The sequence below is a fragment of the Protopterus annectens genome, chromosome 2.part0 (genome assembly GCF_019279795.1).
Source record: "Protopterus annectens isolate FY-2018-M chromosome 2.part0, PAN1.0, whole genome shotgun sequence".
NCBI lineage: Eukaryota > Metazoa > Chordata > Ceratodontiformes > Protopteridae > Protopterus > Protopterus annectens.
In genome coordinates this window covers 343560588-343571281 of record NC_056728.1, presented here as the reverse complement: position 1 = coordinate 343571281, position 10694 = coordinate 343560588, and positions in this window count along the sequence as shown.

Sequence of the window (10694 nt, the reverse complement as noted above, 5' to 3'; positions counted from 1 at the left end):
GAATCAGATTTTGTTATTCTCACCATGGAAAGCAAATCCCAGGGTGTATACGGACTCATTCCACCAGAGCTGCTGCCACTTCTGCGGCCTTCCTCAGGGGAGTTCCTACCAAGGACCTTTTGGAAGCTGCAACTTGGAGTTCAGTGCATACATTTTCTAAGCACTACAATCTACCTCTCTACTCTAAGTCTAGGGCAGGCTTTGCCTCTGCAGTCTTGCAGGGCCTTTTAGCCGCCCCTTCCTCTTTATGACCACCTCCCTTTCTTTCAGCTTTGGGATTCTACCCTACAGTCATGACTGCAACAGTGAAACACGATGAACATAGTACAGTTGTGTACACCTACCATAAATGTAGATGTTAGAGTGTCTTCACTGTTGCAGTCTGGGTTTCCCTCCCTCCTGTCCCCTCTTATTTTTACTTTTGTGTATTTCCTTTTTTCACCCTTCTTCTGAGGTGTATTTGCAAAGGTTATGGGACCTTTTTTATTTTGGGACTCCTGACATCTGGGGCAAGAAAAACTGGAGAAGATGGTGTCGGCTGTCAGCTTTGTACTCCTGGCGCTCTGACGTCAGGGAGCATGGTTGAACAGCCGACGCCGGACCCAGGCTTTGGGATTCTGGCCGACCGAGGGCTGCCTGCCAGCAGAGGAGAACCCAACAGTCATGACTGCAACAGTGAAGACACTCGAACATCTACATTTATGGTAGGTGTACACAACTGTACTTTTTGCAAGCCTTAACCCAAAGCTCCTTTGAACCAGCCAATGTTTGTGACTTGAAATATTTGTCTTGGAAATCCACAGTGCTTGTTGCCATTACTTCAGCCAAAAAGGTCTCTGAATTACAAGTTGTGTCTTCTAAACATCCTTACATCATTTTCCACAAGGATAGAGTTCCTCTGCATACTAATCCTTCCTTTATGCCAAAGGTAGCCACTTCAGCTAATATAAACCAATCCATTCAGCTACCAGTTTTCTTTCCTACTATTCCATCAAAGGGGAATATCTTCTACATTTGTTAGATGCTCACAAACAACTGTGTTTGTACCTCCACGGGACTAATAAACTTAGAAAAATCAGAGCAGTTATTTGGCTTTTTTTCTCCTAATTGCAAGGGCCAAGCTATGTCAAAATTGACAATAGCAAAGTGGATTTCTAGCTGCATATCCTTTATTTATGGTAAGAATGGTTTGAAGTTGCCTGGTCTTCCGAAAGCCCATTCTACCAGGTCCATCTGCAGTATTTTCCTATAAAATTCCGATTGATGACATTTGTGTAGCAGCCACTTGGTTTAATTTTCATTCCTTTGTGACCCATTACAAATTGAATTTTGTGTCCAGGAGCAGGACTTTGTTTGGTTCATTGGTGCTCCAGCATATCCTTGAGGCCACCCAAGAAATCATGTAGATGAGGACTCTTACCCATCGGTGAAGCAGAATGAGAAGGACAACATCAGATCTTTTAGTTATGTACTTATCATAACTTGGCATTTGTGTTTTCGTCTTCTCATTCTGCTTCACCTTTTTGCCCAGCCATCCCCCTCCAAAGCACTCTTTTGCTTCTAAGGGATCTGGAATAGCTAGTGATGGACCTTTGGTCCAGGTTGAGCTCTTGGTTATCTCTCCCTCTATACATATATATATATATATATATATATATCAGACTTGATCTGAGGAGGCTGGGCTAGGAGTGGAAGATTGTGGGTAGGGGGAGGAGCTCGAGCCTGGAAGCTTAAGTCTGTTGGAGGCAGCTGAGTTGGATCCAAGATTCGGATTTGAGACCCATCAGTGAAGCAGAATGAGAAGAGGACAACACAGATGCTAAGTTGGGTAAGTACAATACTAAAAATTTCTTCTTGTGAGGAAAAATCTGCTTTTAATGTAGATCTGCTGTTGTCACTGTCATTCTTCCTCAACCTGGACCCGACTCAGCTGTTTTCCAAGCTGAAGAATTAAACCTCGAGCTCCTTCCATCCTATCCATAATGCCTCATTCTCTAGCCTACCTCAGATCTCGTTTGCCACTCATAGAGTAAGCTTCGAGGTTTCATCACTTCAGAGCTCCTCTAGTGTTTCTAAGTGATCATTAGTACAGTCTGCTAGTTATTTGATCTTTAAGATTTTATTGCTAGTTTTCTCCTACCCTGACTCATTGCTTTCACAATTTTTTTCTTTGTGAGTTAATCGGATTTCTGTCCACCATAACCCTTCAAACTTTTCTCCTTTTTCTTCCTTTCCTTATTCCTATACAAAAAAGAAAACTTGCTTAGTTGTCATGGCGAAGCCCAGGTCTGATTCCAAAACAGACAAACCTTTAGGGTTCAAGAAATTCACTTACTGTGGGCACAAGATCTCATTACCTGATGACCACAGGGAGTCCATGTACTGTCTGGTTCCTGCTCATCGAGATACTTTTTGTGCCATTTGTACAGCTTTCCATTGGCATGCTCTGGAAGCTTGGAGAAATAAGTTGATTCTTAAGGGCTTATTTCTTCTTCCTCCTCCTTTGCTGTTCCTTCTACTTTAGGGGCTCAACTCCTCCCTTCAGGAAGCAGGAGGAGACCTGGGAAACCAGGAAACATTCCCTGGATAGGTGGTCTTTATCCTTTTCAGAGTCAATTAAAAAAAAGCACCCAAGTCCTCAGAGCCAACCCTTTTGTCTCCACCTTGTCCTACCCCTCCTCAGGCTCCACTCGCCAGCTCAGAGCCGAGTGCATTGGCTCAAAGATCTCCCCACTGGGAGGTCTATCCTAAGAAACCTTCCAGACCACCTTCAGCCACTTCATCCACCAGGTCCTCTCATAATTTATCTGAGAACAACATGGATAGACTGACGAGGCAGTTTCTTCAGGCACAGATTCAGATGCGGGTTTTGCAAGCTCCACCCCCACCAGATCCATGCGCAGACTTTCCCTTTTCACCCTGTAGCTTTTTCACTGATCCAGCCATCAGTTTTGTACCCTGCTGGTGTGTTGCTCCCAAGAGCCGAGACATTAGAGCAGATAGTGGTGATCATTTTGTTTTCCATGGCCTCCCCCGACACGTTTGGCTCCGACCTCATAGGTGCCTAGCATGTATCAGCGCCAAAGCCTTGACATTGTGTCTTGGGGGTTGACTTTGACTCTAAAGTTTTCAGAGCTGCCAGTTCCAGTTGGAGCCTTGGCATTTGACAGCTGAATTCCAACATCCCCTTTGGAGCAGAGGGTTCTGGGCAATTTAGGGGTGTGCATTCCATTAGCTTCGGCTCCGGAAGGATGATTTTCTGATACTTCAAGATCCTCTGCCTTCGAAGTGCTGGAGAGGATCCTCTTTCATCATAGAAGAGCCTTGGTTCTTTCTCCTTTGGCACTTCTCCCCGCCCCCATGGATCCTGTGTCAGAGGCTTCTCATCTACTACTGGCACAGCCAGTCCTAGGAAGCCTCCAACCCATTTCTTCCATGGAACCTGTTTTCTTCAGACACCTCCCTGGAGCTTCCCACTGAGGAGGTTCGTTTGACTCTGATGTTTTCGGAAAGAAGCACCTGGATTACCCCCAGGAATCCCTCACTCCCAACACTGATTTTGAGGAAGGGAAGGGTCCTCAAAATCTCCACCTGATGATGTCTGCTTTGCGGACATCCTAGAGATACTCTGTCAAAAAGGTGTTAGTCTACCCAAAACCCCACCCCAGAGGAAACAGTACTGTTGAAGGCTTTCAGGTCTGGCCATCTACTTCCTGGGTGTCCCCCTGCAGATGCTCTTGTAGACCTTGTATCCACCAGGGCATGGAATGAACTGGACACTGTGGAGCCCATACTGAAGAAGGCTGAAAACATTCTTAGTAATAGGACACATTGGACAAAAGGGATTCCAGTAGATGCCATGGTAGTTGCAACAGCCACTACAAAGGAGCTGGCTCAGGAAAGCTCCTCTGTTCATCCCTGTAACAGAGTGTCTAGGCCTATGGACAGGTTTGGCAAAAGAGTTTATGCTTTGGCCACCTTCATCTTATGAGCATTGAACTAGTTTGCAGAGAGACCTTGTCAAAGAACTCTAGCACTACCCAGAGTCCATGTCTGCTGACAATCAGAAGAATTTTTCTTCCAGAATGACCACTCTATAATAGATATCAAATAAGTCCATGAGTTTGATCTCCCATGCTGCAGAGGGTGCTTTTAGGGGGCAGCCAGTTTGGGTATTACCATTAGGTGCCATGTTTGGATGCAGCTGTGTGACTTTACAGAACCTATCAAGATGTCATCTTTGTTTGGCCCAACAGTCAGAGACATGCTATCCCATAGTGAGAAAGATGGGAAGACCTTATCTGCCCTCTGAAACTATTTTTCTACCTCACAAAGGTCCTTCTTCAGGGAACCAGCATGGGGAGAAAAATTGTGGTTCAGGAAATCTCAAGGTCCTTTTCAGGAATCTGAGAGAGACTTTTCCCCCAGAGGCAGAGGGGGTAAATGTTGTAATGAGATACCCTGCTCCAGTGGCAGAGGAGGGGTCCGCAGAACTCAGGGTCCCAAGATTCCTTCTTGGACAAGACCATTCCAGTGCCCCTGAGCAGTTGCCTGACTGCCCTCCTCTGGAGGCAGTCAGAGGGCACGTTTCCCTACACTCACAAGCCTGGGTAGCCATCACAAATGATCAGTGGATGTCAAGGATCTTATCCAGAGGATATTTTATTCCTTTTGCAGAAAACTCCAAACCAAAGTCTCACCTCCCTGATGTTCCACCCAATCAGGAGGACAAGGCAGCTCAAAATATTGCAAAGCTGTTGCAAGAGAGTCATCCAGGAGGTCCCTCCCAAACAGAGAGGGTCAGACATCTACTCAAGATTTTTTTTAGGTACCAAAGAAGACAGGGGACCTAAGGCTGATCTTGGACCTGACATCTTTAAACAAATCAGTAAGGAATTCAAAGTTCAGAATAGTCATGGTCCAGTCCATTCTACCTCTTTTGAATTGGACAACTGGATGTGCTCTATAGACCTGAAGGGTATGTACTACCACATCAAAATGGACAGTCCCCAGGGTGTTCAAATGCATAGCAGTTGTTGCAGCACATCACAGGCTGCAAGGAGTTCATTTGTTTCCATATCTGGATGACTGGCCCCTAACCATTCTTACCAGACATCTACTTGTTCAAGCCAGGGATTATCTGTTACAGCTAGCCCCCTCTCTAGGCATAATGATCAATACATGGAAATTACAGCTGCAACCAGTACAAACCACTGACTTCATAGGAGCACATCTGGACACAACTTTAGCTCTGGCCTATCTCATGCTGGACAAGATTTCAAGTGTGTGATTACATATTAAACAGATCCTAGCTATCCCAGCTCCCACAGCAACTCTGGTACTCAGGGCTTCGGGCTCTGTGGCAGCCAAAATAACTGTTATCCACAGCACACCTATACATGAGAGTATTGCAATGGATACTAGTGGTCCAGTGGTCATTACACAGTCATTCCATACATCTTTCAATCAAACTATCATCAGCATGCAGAGACTCCCTTCTTTGGTGGCTTCATTCCCCAGAGGTCATGCAAGGACAGCCCTTTATCCCCCCCCCCCCCCAAGTGCTGTGCTGACTATGGACTTTTCCCAGAGGGGGTGGAGAGGCGTTTTCTGGGTTGGATGGTCTAAGGCATGTTGGACCTCCCAAAAGACCAAATTGCATATCAATGTCCTGGAGAAGAGAGCAGTTTTAGCACTGTAAGCAATACACAACTTTCTTCCTCTAGGGACTATTGCGGTACAGTCTGACAGTATGTCAGTAGTCTGGTACATCAACAAATGGTGGAACCAGATCTTGGCATATGGTATGGCAGTGGATGATATCTACTGTTTTCTTATGGCAACCCACATTCCAGGGGAGGCCAACATTCTGGTGGACAGGCTTTGCCAAGTTCTTTTGATGCCTCATGATTCATCTTTGAATCAGTTAGTGACAAATATGATTTTCCTCAAATAGGGTCAACCCTGATGTTATCTGTTTGAGTCCCCCTTCAACAACAAATGCAGCAGATTCTTTGCCCTGATCCTACCTCAGGGACAGTCACCAAGCGATGCTGTAGTCAATGTTTGGCCCCCGAGTCTACTTTATGCTTTTTCTCCATTTCCCTTAATTCCACAATTCCTACAGAAAGCATACAGGTTGAAGAACAAAAATATCCTCATTGCCCCCTTCTGGCCTTGTCAAGTCTGGTTCATCTTTCTTTGGTCTCATCTAATTTGCCCCTCGGTGACTCTGGACCCGGTTCCAGATCTACTGTCTCACCCTCAGGGCATACTCACCCAGATCTCCATCTGAAATTAACTGCATGGTTTCTCCAATTCCGGTGATGGCAAGACATTAGAGGCTTTTATCCCCGGTCCAAAAAGTATTGGTTTCCACTCATAAGTCTTTGAACAGGAAAATCTGTAAGAGCAAATGGAGGAGATTTTCCTTATGGGCCCATCAGGAACATATAGATCCTTTTACTGCTCCCATTCTGAAAGTTTTGATTTCTTGGCTTCCCTCTTCCAGAATGGAGCCAGCTACTCCACTGTGAAAGTGCAGCTAGCAGCTCTTTCCAAATTTTCATACTGGGGAAAATCTGTTATCTCTGCCTTCATCTAAACTTTGTTGAACTTTTCTAAGATGTACCTTTTTACTTTGGCCCCCAGTCAAAGATCCCAATTCTCCATGGGATCTGACCATTGTTTTACAAGCCTTAATTCTTCCTCCATTTGAACATGTGGCTAAGGCAGACTTGAAATTTCTTTCATGGAAAACAGTGTTTCTGGTGGCTATCACCTCAGCAAGAAGGGTTTCAGAGCTACAAGCCCTTTCCGCTAACCTTCCTTATCTAATCTTTCTCAAAGATAGAGTTACTCTGTGTACCAACCCTTCTTTCCTACCCAAAGTAGCTACAGAAAATAATATAAATCAATCTATCAATCTTCCTGTTTTCTTTCCCAGCTTTCAAAACAAAGGAGTGTATACACTCCACCTTCTGGATGTTCATATGCAAATACATTTTTACCTGGACAGGACTAAATCTTGCAGAAAATCAGAACAGCTGTTCGTATCTTTTTCTTATATGAGAAAAGGGCAAGCTGTCACCAAGACTACCCTTGCCAAATGGTTGAAAGATTGTATTTCCTCTATTTACTCTTCCAAGTACAGGTCATTACCAGGCAAAATCAAGGCTCATTCTACAAGATCTATGACAGCTTCTCAGCTTTTTTGGCCAAGAGTGTCTATTGATGACATTTGTGCAGCTGCAACTTGGTCAAATTCCCATACCTTTGTTACACACTATAAGTTGAACATGATCTGCAACTTCTGGTCAAGGGAAAAGTTCAGGGACGAACCTACCCACATGCACGGATTCATTTTCCTTGTTTAGGATAGCCCCCAAGTACACCGCGTGGCACAGGACCCTCCACAAGTGCGAATGCACAAACAACCCTCCACCAAACATCTCTGACTCTAAAAATTGACTGAGGGTAAAGGACTATTATTTTACATTAGTTTTGTTTAAATATCTGGTGTTCTGCTACTGGAATCAAGCAGAATAATGCCAAATAAAAACAGGTTCGTTTTATAAAAACTTAAACCAGCTACTGTTGAAATCTGGTTACCTTTAAGACCCAGGGAAATCTTTGTGGTGTAGTCCCTGACGTCAGCAAGGTTATATTGCACCCTTGTGGTTTTCTGCCATTACTTCTGGTCAAGGGAAAAGTTCAGGGATGAACCTACCCACATGCACGGATTCATTTTCCTTGTTTAGGGTATGTGTTTTAGTACTTTTAACTTCTCAAAGTTCAGTTGTATCAAACAGATAAAATGCTAGTCTCTGCTAGTCTTGTGTAGGGTTTATGATTCAGTCACCTTAACATTGCTAGTCTTATTGCTTGAAACGAAGAAAATGCTAAACTCTGCTTTGCTGTTCATGCTAATACTTCACTGTTTAATCTCATAGTGTGAGTGCATTCTATTTTAAACCTTACTGCATCTGTGATTGCATACTGTAGACTGTGCTTGTATTCTCTGTTTATGACTTTAGTACTTAGTTGTAAGCGAGTGCTTACAACCAGAAAGTTAAAATTTTGCTGCATTCTTCTGTTGTTGTTACTCTTGAAAGCCTAGCGTAACTGCTTAGCGTGTCTCTTAAGCTTGTGGAGCTCGCAGAACATGCGTTTTGTAACTAGCTAAACTAAACTGCTGTTTATCTGGTGCTCAACCTGCAACAAGTGTACATATGTTTAGCGTGTGTGTTTTACTCGCAAAACACGCTCTTCCTGTTTAATTGTATGCCTTGTGGTGTATTTAAGCAACGCTTTGGTAATTAGGATTTGCGTAGACCTACATTGTGAGATATAACAATTATTTTAAGAATTAAGTATTGCATAGTCCTACATTGTGAGATACAACAGTAATTTCCTGTTGAATTGTGCCTTTTATCTACTGTACTGCTTACAAGTCTCTTTCTAATAATTACCACACAGATATCTAACACTAAATATAACATCTCTTTCCATTATTTTTCACCTCAGATAGCCCCCAAGTACACCGCGTGGCACAGGACCCTCCACAAGTGCGAATGCACAAGCAACCCTCCACCAAACATCTCTGACTCTAAAAATTGACTCAGGGTAAAGGACTATTATTTGACATTAGTTTTGTTTAAATATCTGGCGTTCTGCTACTGGAATCAAGCAGAATAACGCCAAATTAAAAACAGGTTCGTTTTATAAAAACTTAAACCAGCTACTGTTGAAATCTGGTTACCTTTAAGACCCAGGGAAATCTTTGTGGTGTAGTCCCCGCTCCGCTTCACCCTCGCTACGCTCGGGCTTGCTCCGCTCCCCTCCCTGCCCCCTATTCCTACCCGCCCCCAGTACCTCTACATTTATTTAGTCATTAAGCCCATCCCCCTTACCACCACCCAATCACAACTGTCCCCTCCTTCCCCACTCCATTTCCCTACCTGTCAATATTACTAAGGCTACTCCACCCACCTACCATACTCTCTCCATTAACACCCACTACTCACATCCAGCTTTTTATATACCAATCGACCTAAGTAACACCCCTAGCTCTATCTACCCATCAACCTCACCCCTCACCATGGATAGAAATTCACTTACCACCCTCCCCCTGGCACTCTTACTCCTTATCTTTCCTTATCTATTAACAAACTTTGAAACCCACACCCTAATAGGAGTCTACCTCCCCAATGGTCAGACCTCCCTGCATTCCCATTACCCCACTAATCTCATCCCTCCCTCTCTTTACCCTGCTACTCACTTTATACCCAAAAGTTTTCACCTTTCACTCTGTCGCCCAAAAATATCCTCAACTAGGGACCATCTTTTACAACTAATTAAACTACAAAAAATACTTGATTATTTGAAAAAATCCATTACAAAAGACGGTGATATCCACCCCAACCCAGGCCCCAACAATGACCTAGGCCCTAACCCCCTCAATGTAGCCAGAAGCCCAACGGACTCCCTCCTGATGCTTCATCTTAACCTTAGAAGCATTAATAACAAAGTCCACAGCTTACATGCCATGCTCGAAACCCACTCTCCCGATATCATGTGTCTCTCAGAAACTTGGCTCAAACCTAGCACTACGGATGAGGAAATCATCCAACCTGGGTACAACATCCTCAGGGCTGATCGACTAACCAGAAAGGGAGGGGGAATAGCTGTCATGTTCAAGAACTCCTTGAACATCACAATGAATTTACTCCAACCCCCAAAAGTTCCCAACCTGGAACTGATCACCCTGAAGCTATCCCTAAACAACCGAAAAAGTATTAATCTCTTAGTAATTTACCTACCACCTGGCAAAAATGTTGAAATCCTTGAACAAACTCTTAGTTGGCTCGCCAACAACTATCCACAAGAAACTATAATTTTAGGAGATGTTAATATTGACTGGTCTCTATAGTCTGCTCAATCAAACCCTCTCCCCATTAACTTACATGGTTTCTCCCAAAACATTCTTTCTCCCACTAGAATTGGTCATGCCCAACAAAGGGAGAGCATCATTGACTGGATTCTTACTAATAAGAATCCTAACAACTATACGGCAGGGACCCTTCCTAATGACCTCAGTGACCACCTTTCCACCTTTATTATAAAACAGAAATGTCCAACTATAAATCCTCCCATAACTAGACTAGTTAGGAACAGCAATAATTTTGTCCCAGACAAATTTCTAGCTGATCTCAAGGCTTGTAACTGGCATATCCTAAAAATCCTACCTTTAGACGAGAGCGTATCACACTTTAATGACACCTTCCTCAAGATACTTGACTCTCATGCTCCTAAGCGACCTACTAGAACTAAGGTACGTATAGCACCATGGCTAACACAAGATACTAAATCTAAAATTAGACTCAGAGACCTGGCCTGGAACAAATGGAGAACCACAAAAACCCCCTTAGATCGCATCAAGTTCCTGCAGCTTAGAAATTCAACCAAAGCAGCCGTTATGTCTGATAAAAAACAATATTTCTGTCACCTCCAAGACAAACATCAGCATAATCCTAAAAAATTCTGGGCTGGTTTCAATCACCTCCTTCATCCAGGTAAATCTACTACCCCCACCCCTGAAAAACTCATGGATAAAGATCCAATTGAAATAGCTAACACTTTTAATTCTTTTTTTACCGAGACCATCCAGTCCCTCGCCAGTAAGCTTGCCACTT